General features: G+C 45.2%; 1 protein-coding gene across 3 annotated transcripts in view; it reads left to right on the top strand.

Moving 5' to 3' along the window:
* Window positions 1-24,585, top strand: part of PAPOLG (poly(A) polymerase gamma) — a 465,484-nt gene that overhangs the window by 30,085 nt on the left and 410,814 nt on the right. The window contains exon 1 of one of the 3 annotated variants that reach the window (XM_085612364.1): window positions 10,125-10,219. The exons of the other annotated variants lie outside the window; for them this stretch is intronic. The gene's annotated coding sequence lies outside the window, so the exon portion shown is untranslated. Of the gene's footprint in view, window positions 1-10,124; window positions 10,220-24,585 lie in introns of those variants that run through there. 3 annotated transcript variants of the gene reach the window in all.

Genomic DNA, 24,585 nt, shown 5'->3' with positions numbered 1-24,585 from the left:
ATATCTGAGGAACCAGTTAGCATGGACAACCGTGGAAAGTGTATCTACAATCCTTAAAAAGTGCAGGTAGGGTGGTTCCTCTGGTCCAAATGGTCTCCAGCTACACTTCCTAAACTGGAAATTCAGATTTGGTCAGCATGTCTAACCTCTCTCCCTCTCCAATAGATGCTTTAACACCAAGGAGATAGACTCCTGGCTGGGTTCAGTTCTATAGCCGCTCAATAGAAAGCACGGTAACAGACTTCAGAAGTTGCAGAATAACTGCTGTTCTTGACGTGGATGCCAAAGTATATGCTTCTCTAGTTTTGGTAGATTTGAGGAGATGGGCCAATGAAAAACATTCCATGGTTCCAGACACTTTCACAAGGACAGCAGAACAATTGATAATATCCTAGCGTTCTCCATGCTTGATAAAGAAAATGTCTCTCTCTCATAGATTTTCAAACTGCATTTGATAGTATAAATAAGAATTGGGTTTGAGTATTGGCAACTGTGCCTTTTATAAAAAATTTAAAAAAATTATTTTATTTGTACGTCACAGAACTCAGCACAGCTCTTAGGAATGACCTGTCCTGCCCCAAGATAGGAAGGATGCCTGTTTTTATCCTTCAATTCACTGATGCCCTTTCTTGCTAGATACAACAGGTATCTGTCTCTAGTACCCGCTCATGGTCAGAGGGTTTACTGCTATAGTCATTTTCTTTTAGTAAACATTAAAAAAACTAATATTTGTTAAGAGCCAAAAAGATGGCATGTGAATATATTAGGGATCCTTAATTCCTAGGGCCAGAGGATAAAAGAGGTGCTAGTCATTCTCACTTAATCACCATAAATTCAAAATCTGTATTGCTCATCTTCACTGACTCATTTATCCAGTGAGCTCTGTCCCCTCTCTCGCTCCAATTTTGGAAATTACGAAAGCTTGCGAAGGCTTACAGTGCAAGTTATCATGCTGGTTATCATTATCGAGAATATTATTATTATTATTTGTATGGTGCTGCGAATCATCCCCAGGGGGGATCTCTCGGCGCTTGAAAAGGTGACACCCAATGAGCAGCATAAACTTAAAACAGCCAGGTCTTGAACATTTTTTTTAAATTGAGCCAGGTTGGTGCATGCTTGAATCTCCTCAGGAAGATTGTCCTAATGGCGGGGGGCTAGATGGGAAAAAGGCCAGACTACCCATTTTAGCCTTCCTGATACACGGCGTACGAAGCAGATTGCGATTGCTGTATCTCAACTGATGTACAGGTCGATACAGTTTGAGCTTCTTCTTGAGGTAGGCTGGTCCATTCCCCTGAAGAGACTTCAAGACTCTACATAATAGCTTAAAAATAGCTCGTTTCCTAATAGGAAGCCAGTGTAATTGGCGAAGAAGCGATAGAGAGGGGGTTCTTGACCGTTTATTGAGGGCAAGGCGGGTTGCGTTATTGTGTACCACCTGTGTTTTGAAAGTAGGTCTGCCCTTATTCCAACCAATAAGGCATTACCATAGTCCAGTCAACTAACCATGAGCGACTGTATTAGGGTTTTTCTTGCCGATAGAGGGATCCAGGGGAAGATCTTTCTAAGCATCAGCATTGTTCTGTAACAGGTGCCTGATAATGTCTTCACCTGTTCTTCCATCGATAATTTATTATCGATTCTAATGCCTAGATTCTTAGCCCAGATATTTGGGGCGGGTGCTTCTGCTAGTTCTGATGGCCACCAATCTGAAGTCCACAATTCTCGGCTTTACCAAACAATATCTGTTTTGGTGGAGTTGAGCTGCAGAAAATTCTTACTCGTCCATCTTGCTATACTGGACATACAGTTTTTAAACTTTAGTTTGGTTACTGTAGTGTCATCCTCAATAGGGACTATCGGTTGTGCGTCATCTGTGTACGATATGGTCTCAAACCCACACCTTCTAATGACTCCAGCCAAGGCGGACACATATATGTTAAACAAGGTGGGACTTAAGATGGATCCCTGTGGGACTCCCTTATCTGTCAGAATGGTTTGAGACACAAAGGAGTCCACCTGGACACATTGTGTTCTGTCAGATAAATAGCTTTGAATCCATTTAAAGGCTCTGCCTCCGACACCAAACTCTAGCAATCTGTTCAAAAGGATGCGATGAGAGATGGTGTCAAAGGCTGCTGACAGATTGAGGAGGACTAACATCACTGGAGTTAAATGATCCAAATGTAGTTTATTCAGGCGCCTATTTTTCTTCCTTTTTCCTCCCAAAATAGATGTGATTAGAATTTGGCTTGCTAAAACACAGGGCTGGCAAAGAAGCACTAATTTGCTGTTGGTACAGGAACACATGCACTAGCGAAGGTAATGGGAAGAGCATGGGAAGAGCTAAGTGACTCTTAAATGATGCCTTCTAGTTGTTAATCATTGAAAAATGCCCCAGATAATCTCAAATGGAACCGGTCTGGGTCTTTCATATAGATACTTCAGGAGTATTTTAAAATGGGAGGTGAAGCTTCTATCCATTAGCTTTGGGTTCTCAATGTTTAATGGTCACAAACTGTTTAGCTTGCGGTGGAGGTCATACACAAACCCAGGGTTCCAATTATACCTAACTTTTGCATTATGAAAGGATATAAAAACGTTTGCATTATGAAAGACTATAAAACCTAATACTGGGTTTCAGACTATTTGATTCCAGTAAAGCTGGAAAAACATGACAATTTTTTTTTAACAGCAAATAAATGCGATTTTGTTTTTTCTTCTTTTTTTTTTTCTTTTTCTCCATCTACCTAGCCTGAAAAATAAACTGAAGGACCTCTCCGAAACCTGCAGTCATTATGTGTGAGAACATGTAGAGGCTGTCAAAACCTTTTCACTAAAATGAAGAAAAGCTCTTGTCTGGTTTTTTGAAGTTTATGCTAGGCACACGAATTTTGACAACTTTGTTTTTTACAGTCGGTGTCTACTGCCTGGCTACTTTCTATGGAATTCGTTGTGGCAGTTTGTGGTTCTATCTCCTTTATATTGTAGTGCTATCACACTGGCATGCTTTAAAGATTAACTTGAATACCATGAGGGCCCAAGTATTGATTCAGATTTGTAGCTTTCTTGGGGTCCCACTATTACACTTTGAACGTTTTCATTCAGATGTTTACTTGTATCTTCTTACTCATATGAATTGTTTTTTTAACAAGTATATATTTGTCTTTATATGGTTTGATAGCGCAGCTGTTGCTAGACAATTTATGAAATAATAGAGGTACTTTAGCCCCAATTCCCCACCCCCTTCCCCCACATATGTTGGTAGCCAGGTATATGTTTCGACTGGGATAAAGTTGTGTGCTTGGACTAAAGTTGCTTGCTCTCCTCGCTGCTATAATTTCTTTTTTTATACTTTCCAGTTGCTTGAACTTTCAGAGGTACAGACATAGCAATGTAATGCTGTGAAAGTGTCTTAGCTATATGGGATAAAGTACCCTCTGCCATTATAAGAATATTGCAAGTCACTGAGCAGTTCCATGACTATACAGAAGAACGAGGCAGAATGCAGAGCTACTTTTGAAGGTTATGTAACGTAAAGATGACTTGTAACGCGCGCTTGAACAATTGGGTGACACTTGCCTCTAATCCCTGCATTCTTTTCCTGCCGTGAGGGCAACGGCCAGTGAGGGGTAGACGCTCTGTTGCAGGCCAGCATCACCGACGCCGTGAGTGGAACGGCTATCGCGACTACAACCCCCAGAATCCTCGACATTGGGCGATCGTTGATGTCATCTGTCAGCGCCTAGGCCCTTGATAAGCCCATCAGGTGCCCCGCAGCGCGGGACGCGCGCTTGAACACTTGGGTGACACTTGCCTCTAATCCCTGCGTTCTTTTCCTGCCGTGAGGGCAACGGCCAGTGAGGGGGAGACGCACTGTTGCAGGCCAGCATCGCCGACGCCGTGAGGGGAACAGCTATCACGGCTACAACCCCCCAGAATCCTCGACATTGGGCGATCGTTGATGATGTCATCTGTCAGCGCCTAGGCCCTTGATAAGCCCATCAGGTGCCCCACAGCGCGGGACGCGCCCGGGCGCCGCCCGGGCGAAGGGCGTGCCCGTCCTTGGCCCGTCCTTGGCAGGGCTGGGCCATCTCCACAACGCCTTCTACTCGCTGTGGACTAAAAGGTACTGTTGACTGGTTCCTAATTTAGAAGTCCATTTATTCTTTGCTATCAGTGACTTCTTGTTCACCAGGGTGCCCCCTCCCGCTGTTTTTGCTATTGTTGGACATTGTGTTTTTGACTCTGCTCTGTCGCATTGTGGTTTTGACTCTGCTCTGTCGCATTGTGGTTATCACTTTAGGTGTAGCTCCCAATTTTACGTGTTGGTATCGAGGGGTCCCATTGTGAATTGCTAGGGAAATTGAAGCATTTTGCTGGGAAACATGACTACTAAGTCAGGAAGGGTGGCTAGGGGTGAAAAGGCAGGCCCAGTAAGTTCAGTTATGGGAACCCTGGATCAATTTATTGTTCGTGCTTCAATTTTGGCGCACAAAATTGACCGCACAGAAAAAAGATCATCTTTGGAGATTGGGGCCAATAGAAGGTCCTCAATGGGTCTTCTAGCAGGGGCGGTGTCCCCTATTTTGCCTAACAGAGCCCCAGTTATTCTTACTACTACTCAGGTCTGTTTATTCCGATGAGAACACGGGTATTAACCAGGGAGCGCCCACTGTGATAGGCCATTCAGTCCCTAGTGTTCCGAATAGGGAGGGGGAAAACATACCTGTAATTGTATCTCCCTCTGCGGGTCCCCCAGTCTCCATAGTTGGTAGTATATCAACCGACCCCAAGGAGAAAAACTCTAGGACGTGCTACAAACGAGATGCAAAACTCGTACATCCCTTGCCCGTAGTTAAAAGGAAGCGTAGAAGTATGGCCCAGAAGGGCAGGAAAGCAAAAATCCAGAAGACAAACGTCCTATTTGAATCTTCCTGCGGAATACCGGTCCCCATAGAAAATAGCGCCGAAAATCCTCCCACTCAGCCGATTGAGTTAGACCCTGCAAAGTCCATAGAGCCTGATATTCCTTCAGACTTGTCACAGGCTATTTGGGACCCAATTGAACGGTTAGTTAGTGGAATTTGTATGCCTATCCTCAAAAGATTAACTACCATCGAAAATAGACTTGATATGATTGAGGGCGGTGAAGCTAATTCAACTAGTAATGCACGATCTGGTGATAATGGTGGGAGGGGATAATGTGTGGTGGGAGCTACCAAGCCTATCCCTAGCACTAATTCAAATCCCCTAGTGCTCCCCTCCCAATTAGCCCAACCTGGAAGTCCCCCTGTTGCGATTTTGAATGCCCCTACCCTTCGGGTCTCTTCCCTGGTCGTAACTGGTACAAATGATTCTAACAGGGATGGCGTACGTTCTGATGATCCTGCCCCATTTACTCCAGCTATAGTAAGGGGCAGCAGGGGGTCTCATGATATATCCCCAGATAGCCTTCCACGTATAGACCTTCCCCCCGCATCTACCCCTTGTGTGTATTTTGACAGGGGTTCCGCCACTGAGACCAGGGCAACGTTAGGAATACACTGATTTGAAAAATAAGTGTATTCATTGGTTGAACAGGAACCGCTCTCTCCCATCTGGAGTTATGGCCAAAATTCTTTATGCGAGAAGGGTGGACTGGGTTGGGCAAAGTCAGAAGACAATCGAGGGGGATTGTATTATTAATTTTGGGGATTCTAGAGCAGGGGGGTATATTTGTAGAGAGTATTACCCAGGTATGGCCTCCAAGATAAGACAGTTACCCTTAACATTCTTTTACCCTGCCCCCCTTGTAGGTTTTCAGCAGACTAGGGCCTGTATGAATGAATTGACGGGGTGGCCCAGGGGGGGGAATGGGCGTCCCGCTGGGAAATAGATTTGAAGCCTTATCCGGTTTAGAGGAGTGTGATTGACCACTAACTACAACCCTTGAACATAATTCAATACACACCCCTAAAGGTCCTGCCCCCCCCAAGTCAAGGTTGGACAAAGTCTGGTACGGATCAAGGAAACCCATGTGCTTCTAGCTATTCCATTGCGGAGATTTTACCAAACATAGGGAATGCAGGGGGCAATAATTTGGAACCATCGGAGGGAACACCCATGATTTTAAGTTCTTCCCCCCACTCTTGGGGGCTTCTCTATGTTAAATACTTCACGCACCCAAAGATCTTCAACTTTAAAACTCCTATCCTGGAATATTGCAGGGCTGGGTTCTAAGTTGGCACACCCTGAATGGTCAGAGTATATTGATATGCACGATCTATGTTTCTTTCAAGAAACTTGGGCAAAAGTGCCCCTTTTCCGCCAAGGATATTTATCTTTTCAGGTCACTGCGACAAAACACGCGAAGGGCCGCCCCATGGGGGGCTTGGTTATATGGGTACGTCAGACACTTGGGTGCAAAATTACCCAAATACCCACAAATTGCAATGACCTCCTTGCCATAAAAATTATTATAGATCAAAGTCCTACTCTATGCATTTTTAATGTCTATGCAAGAGGATTGCCTGGTGGTCGTTGGTCTCATGTTATAACAACCCTGGAAAGATTGTTGGACAACATTTAAAGGGATTCTGATTTGATGGTCGTGGGGGATTTTAACACTACGTTCGAACCGTTGGGTTATATCGCCCATAATCTAACGGTAGAGGAGGATGAACTTTGGGGCATACCCTCTTTAGAGGTTGAGCCAATAAAAAAATGGACAGATGTGGCAATCCAAATAACTGGATTGTGCATCGGATATCGGCTGAGGGCCGTAAATGGCCGCACACCCTCTGATAGGATTGGGGCAAATACATTCAATAATGGGCGTAGGGCAAGCCGTATAGACTACGTATTGGTAGGTCTGTCCCTGCGGCATTGTGTGAAAGAGATGGCTGTAGTTACCAGAGTAGAAAGTGATCATGACCCTCTCGTTACATTGGAGGGGCTTTTGGGTGTATTCATGCCAAATACCCTAGCGCAAGGACCCATAGATTTAGTGGTGTCTAATGATACACGCCATTTGCGGTGGGAAAATGTCTCTAGATCCCAGGCAATATTGTCAGATGAATTGCGAGCTGGATAGGGTGCTTGATGTCTGGGCTTCAGGTGAGGGAAATCCAATTCCCCTGACCCAATTCACTGTGATGCACACAGCCCTGTTTGAGAAATTAAAACTGTTCTAAGTATTGCCAGGGAAAGAGGAAAGAAAAAAAAAAACCAGAGGGATGGTTCTCCGACAATTGTCGCCAGTTGCGAAGAAACCTGGGGTTAGCGTTGGGTGAAGGTGACCCAGGTAAGGTAAGGGTGGCACTTATTTCTTATAAACAAGCAGTTAAAGATGCCAAAAAATCCTGGGATCAAGCAAGATGGTCTGAGCTTAAAGTAGCCTGCTTGTCGCGGAACCCTAAAGCGTTCTGGGATACGTTTAAATGGGACCGGGGGGGATTCCTGACCCCCCGCAGAATAATGTTGCCCAACACCAATGGGTGGAATATTTCAAACCCCAGTATGCATCCTCGGAGGACGAACAGCCCTTAGGGTCCATCGAATTAACATTCTTCTCCGGAGAGGTATTCACGTTGGGTGATGTGGACAGAGCTTTGAATACCATCATTCCTGGTCGTGCTCCCGGAATGGATAATATCCCAGGTGACGTGTTTATAAGTTATAAATCATCCTGGCGCCTGTACATAAGATATTTAGCAAATGCTATTGCTTGTGGGGCTCCGATCCCGGCCTCCTGGAAAGGGGCCGAGATTATACCAGTTTTTAAAAAGGGAGATAAATCAGTTGCGGCAAATTATAGACCAATAAGTCTTATTGACTCCGTCCAAAAGATTATGGGGAGATTGATCCTTTATAAGATGCAGTTATGGATGGATGAGGAACACATTCTTACCCCGCTGCAAGCGGGTTTTCGTCCCTTTACAACCATAGACCAGGTTTTCCGGTTTATTAACATCTATTGGAAGACTGTTGTCTTGGGAAAAGGAGCCCTATATGTGGTATTTGTAGACCGGAAGACAGCTTTCGACCTGGTGCCATGACTAAGGTTGTGGGACGTCCTCAGTAAATTAGCAATTCCTGCTGATTTGTTGTCCTTGATCATCCGTCTACATGAGGATAATCATGCGCGAGTTAGGTGGGGCTCAAAGGGTGAGGTCACTGACTCCTTCCCCGTTGCAAGGGGTGTACGGCAGGGCTGTGTGCTTGCACCCACCCTGTTTTTGCTCTTTGTGAATGGGGTGGCTGACTTCTTCCAGGAGTTCTCCACCGATGCTCCTGTGTTGGCTAATGAACGCATGCCAGTCCTCATGTTTGCGGATGATACCCTGTTAGTGTCTAAAACCCCTAGCGGTTTACAAAAGGCCCTGAGTAGATTTGAGGCCTTTTGTTTATCTCGTGGTTTAATAATAAACACAGAAGACAAACTTTATAACATTTAACGAACACCAGTCTTTTCGGGGCAAGGTTTTTATGAATAACGTACTTCTGGAGAAAGTAGATGCTTTTACTTACCTGGGGGTTTTGCTTCAGGCAGATATGAGCTGGTCTAAGCAAATTAACACAGCTACTCTGAAGCATAAGCAACAGGCTGGGATCCTTGCAGCTAACTTTAACACCTCCTTTACCAAGCCAATTAGCCCATTAATGGAGATATATGGTCTTAAAGTTCTAAGTTCTACTCTTTATGGTGCTGAACTTTGGGGGTTTCAGAATTTATCCACCTTAACCGTTGCTGAAAATTCATTTTTGCGAAAGGCTATCGGTGTCCCTCAAAGTACTCCTACGTGTCCATTATTACTTGATATGGGTAGGAAACCTATAAGGGATTTGGCCAAACTCCGCCCTCTTATATTGGAGAAGATTGTGGTGTACGGCCGAACGCTCACATTATGCAAAAGGTCTAAAAGATGTGATGGATTCAGATCATCACCATAGGATCAAATGGTTGGGGGAAATTAGGTCACTGTTGGTGAATTTAGGTTTGAGTGAACTTTGGGAGGACCCCCAAAATGCTTCCTTTCCCTCCCAAAAAGGTTTTAAAGGAGTTGTATTTGGATCTGACAATGGTTTCAATGCGTACTAAGGGTGCTTTAAAAGAACTGTCTGGTCGGTTTCTTGAATTGAAGTCTAAGCCTGCTTTAGAAGACTACTGGGACTTCATCGAGAAACCATTTGACAGGAAGTTATACTTCCAACTGAGGATTGGCACCCTACCAGTTAGATCATTTAATGGCAATTGGGTTGGGGTTAATAAGAAAGCTTGCCCAAAATGTTTCGACAAAGATGAAACAATTAGCCACTTGTTGTTCTTTTGTCCACTATGCAAGAAACCTTGCGCTAAGTAGGTTATACCTATCTGCAAGATTTTGGGTTTTAGGAAGCATGACGAGGCCCTAAGAATACTCACCACGGATCCATCACAGCCTATAGCAATAGCCATGGCTAAATTCCTAGGCTGGGCTTGGTCGATTAGATCTAGGGCGTTGCCTCAGAGTGTTTGACTGTCTTGGCCCTAGTAATACGGGCAAGTTACCTTTTGTTGTAATTGGATCAGGTTATTTGATTGAATATTGGGTTTTTAACAAACAAGGAGAAGGGAAAGTTTCCTTTTTCACTCTTATCTGTAATGTATTCGACAGCGATCATGTTTAATCTGTTTTTAATGTTTTAGAATTCAGAATATTTATTGTCTTAAAATATTGTATGTATGTGTTGCTTTTATGACAATACTGTCGAATAAAGCATTGGAAAGGAAAGGACTTGTAATATCCGGATCATGTATGGCAGGTGGACCTTTATTCCTTATAATACATGGTCCACACATTTCCTTTCCCACAAACCACTTACAATCTTGGTGTTGGCTATTATATGAAAGCATTTTTACAAACCTGAGGAATACAAATAGACTCTGTTGCAAAATTAAACGCATCAAAGCTGTTAGATATTTGTTGCAAAAAGATATTGGAATAGGTTTAATGAAAGTCAGTTTTAAAAAAATGCAGTAGCTTGTACTGTGCAGAAAGATGTTAACCTTTTTCTTTAATTACCTAAGGAGCCCAAAAATCAACCTGTTGCCATAAATATCTCCTTTCTGCTTCCCACAGTACTGCTAGAAAAACAGCAGAAAAAAGGAACATTTTGAAACGGCTGCTTTATTTATGGACCTGACCTCACCTCCCATTGGCTGCTGGCATTGTGTTGTCAGAACACCCCTGTAGTAAGTTATTGTTGTGTGGCTACGTCATTTCTTTATAATCGGTAACTGGGTGTGTCACAGGTCGCCAATTATGAAGAAATTAGAGACCGGTTTTTAATATAGGGATTGCAGAATTCCATGTATTATAACTAGGTAATTGCTGGCGTTTGTCTTTCTCTGCTTGCAGCACGGATAGGAGGAGAGCAGTAATTAGGATCGTACTGCAGTTCCATTATTGGCTTTGGAGTGCAGATTTCTGTTTGAGAGCAGTATTGGATACCCAGGACTACACTAATCTTTATGGATTTGTAGGTCTATCTTGACCATGTAACTGCCTCTAGAACGTATGTGATCAACAAACTCTTTCAGAGTACTACTGAGAGAGGGGCTTAGGCTTCAATCACGTGTTGGTTCACCTGAGTGCAGGATTTGATTGGGTTGAATTTTTTGTCCTTCACAAAAAAACTGCCTGTATTTCCCTTTTTGGCTTGTAGTAACACTTCTACTTGAAACAGGACTTATTTGGTTATGGTAGGAAGCCAATGATCATGGCTTACAGGCCTAAGCTGTTTGACATTTTATGATCAAGGCACTAGACTTCACATTTGTTGTGAAAATCATGTGTTAACAATCGGCACTTAAATGCCTATTGACTTTATTACTCTGTTAACCTTACTTGTTTTGTTGCATGGAATCTTAGATTACCATAGTAAGCAATTGTTTTGGTGTTTGTTACCCTGTGTGACAGACCATGAAAATAGGTTTGCTCTACGAGAATCCGTCTGCATTAAGAGGCAGTAGGTAGAAGAGTAGGTTGTCCTTTGGAAAAGCTTATGCTCAAAACTGTTAGTTTGAGTTGGTTATAGTGACAATCTATAGGCCTGATTTGTGCATTGGGAAATGTTGTCTGTTGCCACAGGTCTGGTGTGCTTATTATGAAATGTTATGACGGAGGCAGTTGGTCTAGCTTATTAATTGTTTTTTTTTTTTTAAAGCCAGTAACCCTTTAACAGTTTATCACATTGGGTGATGGGCTTTAGTTAACTATTTTGTTACATGTAATCTCAGATTATTGTAGTAGGGAAAGGTTCTGGCGTTTGCCTTCCATTCTGACAAAGCCCGTGGGTTTCCACTGATTGTTAGACCCAGTTGAGAGGGGTTTTATGACAATGTGTGCCCCTGACTGAAAGCTGTGCATTTGTTCTCACTAGCTTGACCAAATTCCTGTGTCTGTGTGGGTTTGCTGAGCAGCCTAGTGATATTGTCTTTCCCCTCTTTGTACTTTCGTTTTGGAACAATAAAATGCTGAAGCCATAACTGGAGATGTGCTTTGGTTTCTATCCCGTGCTATGCTTGCTCAGACTTGTGGATCCTTCTCTGAACATGGTCATTGTCTGGCCTCTCGCATGCCGGCAGCCTTGTTTTTGATAGTTTTTTTGTCTTTCACTAAACAACTGTCACTTGGTTGCTCAAGTGGACCATTGATAGAAAGGTTGGATGATTATGAATGAAATGAGCTTTATTTCAATAAAAACATATCTTAAAAGCGTGTACATTTATGACATAAAAAAATATATAAAATCGCAGGATTTGTCATAACTGTGATATCACCAGATTTCCAAAGCAGACAGAAGATAAAAAATACATATAAACAGAATAAGGCAGCTTCTTAAAAAAGGAATACAAACAAACAATATGACAAAAGGACTGCTTATGTGTGGACTACTAGGGCTTTTGATCTTATGAGCCAAGACCACCTCAGGAACTTGGATAATGCGCAAACATACAGGGGTCGTGTATCTGATTTTAAGAATGCGCAAAGCTATGAGATGGTCTCTTGTGCCCAAGTCTCTACACAAAGGTTTGAGCCAATAGGTCCTTGGGATTTTATATTCAGGACATGCAAATAAAACATGTGCAATTAACTCGAGTCTCCTAGTGAGGGCAAAATGATGATGTCTGGAAAGGTGGCTTCCAGCGTGCGGTTAGTTCGCGCACTGGAAGTGTACCAACCCTAAATTTAAAATGGAGGGCCCGATCGAAAGGCTTCTGAATAATATCAAGATGGGGCTCATAGCGCACTTCATCTTTAAGCCTTAAAAACTCAGTGATGCTTCTACCACCATAAAGACTAGAATTCCTCTTTGCAGTGACCCAACTCCAGTACAATTTCTTCAGTTCAGCTTTCGGGGGTGAGGTTCTATTCACCCAGGCGTCTTTGAGACCTAGGTCACAAAGCAAGGTCTTAACATCTTTCAGCCATTTGATTTTGTTCCAACCACGCATAGACAATATTTCAGTCAGTCACTCTGCATACTTGGCTAGCTCAGGGGTTCGCCAAAGCCGGGCCCATAGGAGAAGGGTTGCCAAGTCTTTCATCGTGTGGCACCCCCAAGTCCTTTAACAGAGGCACTACTGGAGTGCTCTGGGGTAATGCCATCAGTTCCTTATAGAAACTGCAATCAGACTTAGCAAGCTCGTCCATGTTATTCAGGCCTCATAGTTCGGCGCCATAAAGTGCCGAGCTCACGCCTTTTGCTTTATATATCTCTAGGGCTGGGGCTATTGGCCTAGACATGGAAGAATGATGTTCCCTGAGGAGGGCACCAGTAACCCTCTTATCATTTAAAAGCATCTTTTGTATGTGAGGTGACCATCGCATAGTGTCTGAAATGCGGATACCCAGGTAGTCGAATTCTTTTACCCTTTCGAGGTTAGCCGCATTCAGAACTGGGGGCCGCCCTAATTTTTTAAGTGGATTCAGTATTAGGTATTTCGTTTTGGCGGAATTTATTGTAAGGCCTCTGCCATTACAAAAGGTTTGGAAGCTGTCTAGTTTGAAGACCCATAGGTGATTTAGATAACAAAAGAGTGTCGTCAGCGACCAGGAGAGTTGGAATACGTTCGCCCGCCAGGGATGGCGCATCAGAAGGAACTTTCAGCAGGTGCTCCACTACACCATTCACATAGAGTGGAAAAAAGGGTAGGAGCAAGAACACATCCCTGGCGGACACCCCTGTTCACTGGGATTCTCTCAGTTTTCTGGCCCTGTGAGCCCCACCGCACTTGTGCGTAGTTCTCCTCGTGAAGTTTTATTAGTAGAGCCAGTAAGTTGGGGGGAATCTTCATGTTGGCCAAGACGCCCCACAGAGTAGCTCGGGGAACTAGATCGAAAGCTGTTTTAAGATCTATAAAGGCGAGATAGAGGCTGCCCTTTCCGAGAAGGACAACCTTTCAGTAAACGAGGAGCAGTCTGAAGACTTGTTCTATGGTACCTGTCCCGACCCTGAAGCCTGCCTGATAGTCTGAAAGGATGTTATTTTCTTTCGCCCAGAATAGGATCCTCTCCAGAATCACCTTCCCGACAACCTTCTGGGTTGAGTCAATCGGACTAATTGGGCGATAGTTGGCTGGGTCGTCCCTGCCACCCTTCTTAAAAATCGGGACAACCTCAGCCCCCTTCCAGGATTCAGGGACCGAAGCACCATTAGCGATGGCATTAATTAGGGTGGAGAGGAGCTTCCCCCATCTGGATGGATCTAATCTGAGGACGTCACCAGGGATACCATCCGGACCAGCTGCTTTCTGGGGAACGATGGACTTGATGGCATTGACCACCTCCCTTTCAGTAAAAGGGTCAGTGTTCAATGTACCCATGGAGGCAAAAGCCTCTTTGGGGAAAAAGCTCCCCCTCACTCTCGGGCGGGGAGGAGTAAAGTTTGAAAAAATGCTCAAACCAGACCTCACTAGTGATGTTACATGTCATAAGTTCGTGGTCTGTTCTTGGTCCTAATTATGCTCCAGAAAGGACCTGAGTCACGTTTTGAGGAAGCCTCCCTTAATGCCTGCCAGTACTGTTCCTCCCAATCCTTTTTAGCATTAGTCACACCGATCCTATACTCCTTCCTGGCCTGCTGGATCTTTGACGTGAACCTGCTTTTGAGTGCCATAATTAAGGCAGATTTCTTCCGCCTACAATTTTGTGTGTACCAGCCATCCATGAATTTGTGCTTATCTCCCCCCCCCCCCCCCCCCCCCCCCCCCTCGATGGCCCGCCTTTACCATATACTCGAAATAAATTCCCCAGCTCTTTAATAATACCTTGGAAAACGGCTGGAGCCTTGCCATAAGCAGCCTCCTGGATATTAGACGAGGCCAGCTCGACTTGTGCTGCACACAGTATTGCCCCAATCGACTGAACTTTCTCTTCGTCAAGCATCACTTTTCGCCATTTAAGGCGCCTCTCGCAGTTTGCGGGGCACACCTCGAGGGTTGGCATAAAGCTAACTATTGGTGGAATCAAAGACCCATTTACTCCCTCCCATAATGGTTTCATACTTCAGGATAACTGGTTGTGGTCACTATCTTCAGAGGCAATTATTTCCATGTCCACCACATATAACCAAAGTTTAAAATCAAGGAGTATATAATCTATCATCCAGGTATGGTTTATCCTGTTATAAGTGTGGGCGCCTTGCAGGTCTGAAGCTGTTCTGCAGTTTGCCGCCCTTAGTCCGAACTCTAGGGTCATGGTGTTCGTATGTATAACTGATTTTGTCCATCTCCTAATGGGGGGCAATGATGATATCGGAATGCCTCTTTTGGCATCATCCTCCATTAAATCAGGAAGGTCTAATGACGCAAGGGGCTCAAAAGAACAATTAAAGTCTCCTGCTACCAGGACGTGGGATGCGTGATGGCACTTTCGCAGTTCGCCCTCAAGAAGTGTAAGTACAGGTGACAAGGCTCCTCCGCTTAAACCCTTGGCATAGACATTAAATATGTCTAGAGACTTCCTTCCCTGAGCTCACTTGAGAGTAAGCCTTAGAATATCGGGAGAGATATTTTGGGTCTGCCTAGTGTTGCACCCGAGAGAGATGCTGACCCAGATAAGAAGACCGCCCGAAGGGCGTCCTCTCCCAGACGAAGGTAGAATGGCCGGCACAAAAAAGGTGGTATAGCCAACCAGATGATGGGGCACTGTACTCCAAGTCTCCTGGAAGATACAGATGCTATAGGGCTCTATCGGAGAATTCCAGTTTGGGAGATCAAATTTGCTAGCAATGCCAGCTACATTCCAACTTAGAACCCTTAAGAGAGGGACGTCTGTAGCTAAATCCTGTGTTGTAAGAGGAATGGCAGAACTAGGGATAACCTGAGACAAGTTAGGAGTAGGGGGCGATAACAAATAATTTGTATCCTGGAGATTTAAAGTAAACTGTGGTCTTTGCTGCTGGGCATGGAGGCTCAGAGTATTAGGTAAGGGATCCCCAGCTAATTCAGTAAGAGTTTCTATATCTTCTTTGTTTTGATCGCCAGCGGAGGTATAAGTTCCAACCGCGACAGTTTCCATGTCAATAGGAATCATAATGGCCATGAAGTTCTCGATGTCTAATGAAGGCAGAAGTGGAATCATTGCCACTGGTAGACCGGGCCCCCTTATGGAGCCCATCATGAGCCGAATGGAAAAAAGACTGTGAATGATGGAAATACACAGAATCTGAATAGAATTGGCTTAAGTCAAAACATCCTATACCATTGACAGCAAAGCCTGATTGTTGGTTACAAATTAACCTTGTAACACGAGGATCCCTGAAGTTTACAAGAATACAGTCACCAGACGTGTTCTTGGGTCTATTACCCACCCAGGAAGCCCTTCTGACATAGAGGACCTGGCCATCCAGATGCCTAGGAAGCGGCTTGTTGGTATTTAGCCAATGTGTTTTGTTTTTTAATTCGGTAAAGGATTCAAGCTTGCCAGCTTTGAGCTGAGGGACTCCGGTTAGAACAACAACATAGGGTAGGCACTCCGGTGGCAAATTAATGTGAGGTAGGTTTTGCTGGGTGCAGATAACATTATTGTTCGGTTGATCTTGTACAGGTTCCTTACTAGGTGATTTGGACAAACTCTGGGTGGATTCTATCTCGTGTCCTAGTGCTTCAGGGTTTCCATGACTTTTAGTTGGACCAGGGACTAACTTTTTTCGTGGATTTTCTGCCCAGGTTAAGCGTAGGTGCAAAGGGTTTGGGTCCTGGTACAATGGCTCCATTCTTAGGCCCTGAATTTGGGGCAGTATTTGGGTGTAGCAAGGCAGCTTGAGAAATAGGCTTGTTTTGGATATTAGGAAGGGGGTCCGCAATGACAGGATTATCGTGGCCAATCTTCAAATGCAACTTAATTAATGATTTAAGAGAAAAGAAGTTGTCTAGAGAGGCCTGCTCGAATCTCTCGAGCCTCTCAGACAGTGTCTTCACTCTTTCAATCAGAGGGAGTGTAAAAGATCTAATAAGTAGTTCAAATTGGCCAGCAAGGGAAGATTGAAACTCAGGGCCAAATGGACCAGGATTTAGGGGAAGCTGCTCTACAGAGGTTTGAGGGACCAGGTTATTAGAATGCACAGAGGATGATTGTATCCTCTGTTGTTGAGGTGTAGATATCGCTATGCGACCCACTTTCCCATTATTGGTATTACGCGGTTTGGTTTTACATTTCTTTGGTGCTTTAGCATGGTCACCCTTTTGGCCACTACCCACTCTTTTCCTTTTGCTTGGTGCAGTTTTAGGTCCTGCAATATTAGTTGACTCAGGGGAGACTGGGATTTCAGGGGAGGGAATTATGTTAATAATGGTCTCAGAAGCCACTGTTGGAGTAGCCAGCAGAGGTGAATACGACCAGTCTAGCTGTGTTGAAGGCCCATGACCTATAGAGCTATCTGAATTTGTATGCAAACTAGTCGCCGTACTTTGTTTATTCCCAAATGTAATACTATTTGTTTGGTTACTTTCTGTAACAGGGGAAACAGCCATTGCTATTTTGCCCAATGAGGAGCGTTTATTAAGCTGATCAAGAGAGAGTCGGCGTTCTGTGATAGGCACGTATGATGAATTGATCTAAGGTGCCACTAACTCTGCCCCCGCCTAACCCACCTCCCTTTCCCGAGCGCGTAGACATTGCCATGTGCTCAATTTAAGAGAACAAGACAAATCATAAACTACAATAGACTGAACACTATTGTCAGAACACCCAAAATTAGTCCTCAGAGTAGTAAATTACAAGACACTTTACAAAATGCAACAGTACAGTGGGACCAAGAGGAATGGCCCGGCCTCCTCTGGCCCCTGACGGCCCCGCCCTTGTCCCGGGCTTTGCCCAGGCTCGTTCCCGCGCGCGTTCCGCGCAGTGGAAACTGTGGTGAGTTGATATTGGACCGGTGAGCAGGTGGGCGGCCCTAGGCCCAGGTGGAAGCGGCCAAGGGCACCTGGGAGATGTAGTGCTCCTCTCTTCCTTTCCCACGGTGACGTCCATGTCCAACAGCGGTGGCTCGGTGAGTACAGCAAACCGCAGGGTACAAAGCGGCAACAAATCCAACAGCAGGCAATGATTATTTTGTTGCCACCAAGGAAGAAGATCCATGCATTGAGTTCTTCCTTCGTAAAGAGGGGGTCTACAATTTCTTCAAACTGCACAAGTGACACACTAGTTAACTTGAAATTTGTGAAAATGACTTTTTACTAGCCAGTCAATGCAAGACTCAACTTAGTAACCATGTGCATTCTTCCTGACCTGAATGGTGAGGTTCATAATCTAATTATGCAGTCGTGCCATTCAACAGTCACAATGTCTGCTATTCCACAAGTCTAGTATGTCTGAGGTTCTTGACCTCGCATGTACCAGTGAGCTCTGAAATGGCTTGCTGACAATGGAAAAAGAACAATTGATGGACAGAATGCAGAACAATGTCATACATTCAACCCAGTACAGAGATCTGGGCCTAAATCCATCGTTTTTTTGCTTACCATTCCAGTTTGGACCCAGCCAAATACACATCAGTCCTGACCCTGCACCCAGTAGGAACAGTCCAGCCTGAACTGCCAGGCCAGGTCCTCCCTGGACCGGAAACCAGCATCCTGGGACCGGTTTCGGGGTTTCACCACTCAGCAGGCAGGCTAGTCTGACTCCAGTGGCATGGAGAGTATGGGGCGAGTGTCTTAAAGTTTCAATGCTCCATCCATCTTAATGTGTTTGCTTTTCGGTTTTATGTTCATGGAAAATTAAAGCTGCTTTTGAAAGAATTTGACCCACTTCTGCTTCAGGCACACACAATGTTTTCCTTCTTTGAACTCTTCAGGATAACAATCAAATCTTGTCAGTCTTCTTCTTGCCCTCCCACCCCAGTCCATCAATTGTGTCTTTTGCTTGCTGACTATGGAGGCATCCTTTGCCATGATCCCTGGGATAGGGGTGTGCCATCTGGATGTAGGAACCTCGACCAAGGTGCTAGCTAACACTGGCACCTGCTAATCTGTAGACTTTACTCATTGCTGCAGCAACTGTGGGGGATCACCTACTACACTGTTGCCTGCGATCGTTTTAACCTATGTAATGTGTGATATATTGATGGCAGAGATCTGTGGCACAAGGGCCCCAGTTGAACTGGGCCCCAGATCCTGTTTTTACATTCAGTTGACCCTTCTGATTCAGACTACACGGATTAACTTGATTTTTGTTTTATTTTTCAAAAAATGTAAATCACAGTAAGGAGTCCGTTTTCTCTATGGAGCAGATTCACTCAAGGTTGCTATCTGACTAGTGTTCAAGTCGCCGGGAGATTTGTATTTCAGATCGTAATGCCCTCACACACCTGTTGGGGTGTCTTGCTTCATAATAGGGTGCTCCTCGTCAGACCCGTGCTCCAGAGTGTTGAGGGCCTGGTGGCTTCTTTGGCGGAGTTCTTCAGATCTGAGGACGCCGTATGTGGTAGGTGCATGTGGGCTAAAAAATGGTGACTGATAATGTGTGCAAAGTGACTAGGTGACTTAAATAGGCACTGGACCCTTGAACGCTATATTTCAAAATGGGACCAGGACTAAGTAAAAACAGTGGTGCTACCAGGAGGTCCTAAGGTACCAGGGTAGCTTTGTGTGCGTGGTCAACATGTTTCGTGCCTTAGAAGCCCAAAAGTCGAGCGGCACTTCATCCGGCCCTAAATAAATTAACAAAAACCAGTAGGGCCCACAAAAAATTGGACCGGGGGACTGCCCGTGAGGTGAGGATGTCTGAATGAAGTGTAACGATCCAGTTTGAGGAACCAGCGGTGCGTAGTACTTGGAGCATAGGAGTAGGACCTCTCTAAATCAGGTCTTCTGTCCTACTTTTGATTTAATGTTTATTTTTTAAAAAGACTGGTGTTTCTCTCAGATAACTAGTTGGGATGACGGTGCTGCAGTTGGCAGTAATTTGCTCTGGTTCCTCTGACCATCATTGTCTTCTTGGTGCAGCAGTTCTTGAATCTCCCCAAGCTTCATTTGCCCAAAACGAAGATACCTGCCATAAGTAATGCAACTCCCCTGGTCAACAGAAGTGTTGTCTGCGTTGATCCAATTTGTATACTGAAGTATTCTGCGTAGCCACTGGTGATGAAAAGCTGCAACCCACACACCACACGTTGGTAGCAGGACATTTTCTTGGACGTGTCCATCAAAGTCCACCTGCACTGAGGATTGATCCCTTTTGTGATCTGTGTACATCTCTTAACCAGACCAGAGAAGTTACTATTTCTGGATCAAGCCCACTCGAGTTTTAGAAGTCCCTACCTATGAGTTCCAGTTATGCAGTAAAAGTCACTGTATCTAGTCAGTCTGACAAGGGAGAGCTGCAACCCTTAGCCTTTGTGGCTGTGTGAAAGACGTAGATTTGTATTTGGCAAATAGGAAGCAATGTTCACTTTGCCACCACTCTTGTAATCCGTAACCTTCATTCTTGTGCACAAAGCCTCTTCAGTGCTTGTGAAACTGAGAACTGGGGCTTTAGCTTGTAAATGTGTCAGACTATGTACCTTTTGGACTATCTTAGTGTTTTTCCAAGTTGTACACTTTTCACACAAGTATATCTGACTTTCCTAACGTTAATACCCAATGTCATCCCCCAGTTTAATGATCTAGCTCCTCAACCTTAAGCAGGACAATCCCCATGCATTTTTATGCACATTTTTCCTTTGTTCAATTTAACTGGTCTAAAAAAAAACTTTAAAAAACCAGAGGCTTCCTATTGGTGCCCTACAATCTTAAATCCTCAACGTATACATTAGAAATACATCCTTTAAAAAGCAAAGGGCCTTCTCCTGTTTTTTCTGAGAATGCCTGCAGTCTTGCCCCGCCTCTTCTCTAAGGCAGAGGAGACCACTTGTATTCTCGTCATACTTTTGGTTCTTCTGTGCAGTCTAGACTTGTAATGCGATTTGAATATCGCCCTAATTACTACTCTACTTTCAAACATCCCCTTTTCTGTGCCTGGAATAGGCTGGTCTATTGCAGTGGGACAGCACCAATGTGTCTCTCATGGCCGCTGTCATTCATAAACCTGGTGGGTGGGTAAGATAGCAGCATGTTCTTTGTGTAAGTAGGCTGTGGTCTCCTGTAACGCCCCTTCTTTTTCACTGACTCTGTGGCACCTGCTCTATAGAATGGAGAGAAGTCTTTTGTTCAGAGGCCACCAGTGCTAAGATGTATATCCTCATTGAGTTAAAAAAAAAAAAAAGAACTTACCAATTTTCGGTTCCTTGGAGAAACAAGTCTCATTGCCACTCACGCTGTTCTGGGGTACCCAGTGGTGTCTGGTGGGTAGGGAAAGGGCGCGGGGGGGCGGAGAGCTTGGGGGTGGGGGTTAATAAAAAATAATTCACTCAACTGTGCTGCCGACCGCTGCTTTTTCTCCACCAGCAGGAAGCAGACTCCCCTAGCCAATCACAACTCTGCTTTCACCGTGACAGCAGCGTCGTGATTGGTATGAGCACTGTAATTCAGCACTCACAGGCAGTGGGAGCTTGAGCTTGTTCTCCACCCAGGCTTATAACACAGCTGGGTGGAGAACATGCGAAGTGTGCATAACTGTTTGGCCGGCCCAAGACGACTGGCCAAACCATCATGCATACTTGAGTGCTCACCACTCCTCACCCTACTTTGTGGGCAGCCCTGCCCGCACCTTCAGAGCCTTCTGAAAAATAAAATGATAACCAGGAGTTATCTCAATTTTCCTGTGCAGCAATGTTCCTTCGCCTTGGTGGAGGATCCCCCGTGGGGGGTACCCTAGATCTTTCCAGACAGACTGTCTTCTGTCACTCTCATGCGATCTGCAGCCGTCGGGCATGCAGAATTATATAAAATACCTTTCCAAACTGAATGCTTCACGAATCTACTTGCCCGTATAAAAAATCCCCTCATCCAATTTGATGCCAAGTATTGAGTTGGCCAATTACGATGCTCTATTTCACAAATTATTAATATAAAATAACCTAGGTTATATTTGCAGGTCTATGCCTCGGTTGGCAACTATGGGCCAGCAAAACAGTTCACACCTTCTCCACATGACTATTTTTGTGTAATCCTTGGGAAAATCACTTCATTTCTCAGACCCCTTGTTTGTCTTAATTGTGAGCACATATTAAGCACCAGCTCCATAAATGTTTCTCTTTATAGTTTGAACTCTAAGTCCTTGTTGGAGTTCTAATATTCTAGCCCGTATCTTTGAGCTAATTACATATGCAAAAGTAGGTTTTGCACTGAAGTATTTATCTGCATGAAAATATTTGTATGCGCAAATATACACAGTGTGTGCTAGCAAATGGGAAGTGGCATTTCCAGGCTGAAATGAGCTGCGAGTTTATGAACCGCTCAAGCTTAATTTTTTTTTCTCATATCTTTATTATGCAAGAATGAGAAATTTCCTAGCTATTGTAACGGAAAGTTTCAATTCTATTAAGTACTCGGAGGCGAGGATTATGCTTTACTTTCTCCACTTTATTAACAAGCAGCCATTTTAAAGAAACTGATAAATATTCCCATAGGGAATGGAATAGTTTTAACAGTAGAGTATGCAGTCAATGTACAGAGTGTCCGTGGGAATCCACCAATCACAGGGCTTCCAACACCTCATCGTCCTCTGTCGGCCTCTACTCCCCCCTCTTTCGATGCTCTTGAACAGCCAGCCAGAACACCTCAGGAATCCTGCTTGACAGAATCCCCTGCAGGTAGTAAAACAATAAGGCAACCGCCGTGGCTAAGGTTTAGCCCTGTAGGGGGAAAGACCAGAGGCAAAACGTACACAACTATAACTGGAATAAAAGCCAAGCATAACACACTTTACCCACCCTTATACGAGGGTGGGCAGTTACACATAGGTGTACCCTGGGTGGGATAATCCTCTCCTCAGAGTCCTTAATAGAATTGAAACTTTCTGTTACGATAGCTAGGAAATTTTTCATTCTGTCGGAACCGGAAGCGAGGCTTATGCTAGTTTAAAGCTTACTGACCACCAAGTGAGCCATATCAATCACCGGTTTAAAGTAAAACCGTTTGAAGGTGGAGTCTGAAGACCAATCCGCAGCATTCAGAATGTCCTCCCGACGAGCTCCCAGGGTAAATGCTTTATAGGCCATGGCCCCCCTAGTTGAATGGGCGCCAAAAACCCAAAGGTCAATGCCCGCTTCCTGCATCACCCAATGGACCCAGCAGAGAATCGTTGGAGAGGAAACAGCCTTGTGAGGCTTTTTAAGGGTGATAAGCAGCTGTCGTTCACCCGGAGGACGAAATTCCTCCGACATCTCCTCATACGCCTTTAGGCAAGGCACTACGCAGAGCTTAGGAGACTCTGGGAAGGCAGGGTAGGAAATAATTTTTGTGCCGGTTTTAGTCCGCCGATGAACTGTAAACGTGACGCCCGCAGGGGAAAAAATTCTCCAAGACACATCCAGCGCCCGGACGTCAGACACTCGCCTGCATGAGACTAGGCAGAGGAGCATGGCTAATTTCACCGAAAGCTCCTTGCGGGAAAGGAATCTATTCGGCTGTCAGGACAGGAATAAGTTTAAGATCGGATTAACGTCCCAAAGGACAGAGTACCTCTGCTCCGGAGGTAAGGACAGGCGAATGCCTCGCAATAACCTACACACCAAGGGATGCTGATCCACTGGGGAGCCGTCCACCAAGGCATGCCTTGCCGAAATCGCAGAACGGAAGGTATTGATCGAGCGATAAGCCAAATTGTCCTCCGCCAGGCCAGCCAAAAATGTTTAAACAGCAGTCATATCTGCTGCTACGGGATCGAAACCCCGTCGCAAACACCAACAATACCACCTTCAAGTGGACTGGTAGCACTTAGTTGTACTGTTAACCCAGGCCTTGGACATTAACTTCTCAGCTGCTCCCAAAAGGCCCGGGACGGGCCAAAGAGCCCTGTAAAATGAGCGGGTGAGCATCCTTGTCCGGATTGAGCAGGAGGGCTGAAGCGGGGGAGTGGGATTGGAGAATCCCAAGAAAGTTCCGGCAGAACTGGAAACCACACTTGCGACCTCCACAATGGGGTGACTAGCACCAAGGTCGCCCCTTGCCGGCGAACCTGGGCAGAGACTCTCGTTATCATGGCTAACGGGGGAAAGGTGTAGCCTACCTCGTTCAGCCAATCCTGCAGAAACTCATCTGTCCTCTCCACCAAGGGATCCGGTCTCCAGCTGAAGAAGCGAGGAAGCTGATCCAGGCGGGAGGCAAACAGATCCACTGAGAAGGGGCCCCAGACCCGCTGAAGATCCGAGAACACCCCTGGATGGAGTTTCCAAAGGCTCGCATCGTGGAGGTGACTAGAGTGAAAGTCTGCCACCTGATTGTTCCGTCCAGGAAGATACTCTGCCGTGAGAGAAACCCGACAATCCAGGCAGTATTGCCGAAGATGCGCTGCTAGGTCCGATAGGGCCTTCGATCTCGTACCGCCAAGATGGTTTATGTAGCAGACTGCCGATACGTTGTCCATTTTGAGAAGGACACATGAGCATATAGAGTCCCTGGTCCAGTATTGAATTGCTATAGAGCCGGCTAAGGGCTTAGGGCTCCAGACAGTTGATGAGGTATTGTTGTTCTCGAGGGGATCACACACAGCCCGTGGTGAATTCTCCACACCTCGTGCCCCAGCCGGACCTGCTGGTGTCTGATTCGATTACTATATCTGACGAGGACCCAAAGATCACTCTCCCGTTCCAAGCCTTCATGTTAGCAAGCCACCATTGGAGCTCTTCCCTGGCATCCTCTGACAGCGGAACCTTTCGTGAGTAAGTAAGGCCACGGCGAAGATGCATTGTTTTGAGGCGCTGGAGGGCCCGGTAATGTAAGGCGCCCGGGAAGATAGCCTGGATGGACGCCGAGAGTAGGCTGACAATGCGCGCCAGTTGCCTGAGGGAGGTGCGTGACTGGGTCGGGGTCCTCCGAATCTCGTGACAAATTTTCGTCAACTTGCGAGAGGGAAGTCTGAGTGAGGATGCTACCGAGTCTATTAGGAACCCCAAAAAGATGACCTGAAGGCACCAAGGGAGACTTGGATTTGTTGATCACAAAGCCCAGCC

This window comes from Triturus cristatus, chromosome 6 (assembly GCF_964204655.1).
Source record: "Triturus cristatus chromosome 6, aTriCri1.1, whole genome shotgun sequence".
Lineage (NCBI taxonomy): Eukaryota > Metazoa > Chordata > Amphibia > Caudata > Salamandridae > Triturus > Triturus cristatus.
This window is presented reverse-complemented; position numbering and strand designations above follow the sequence as displayed.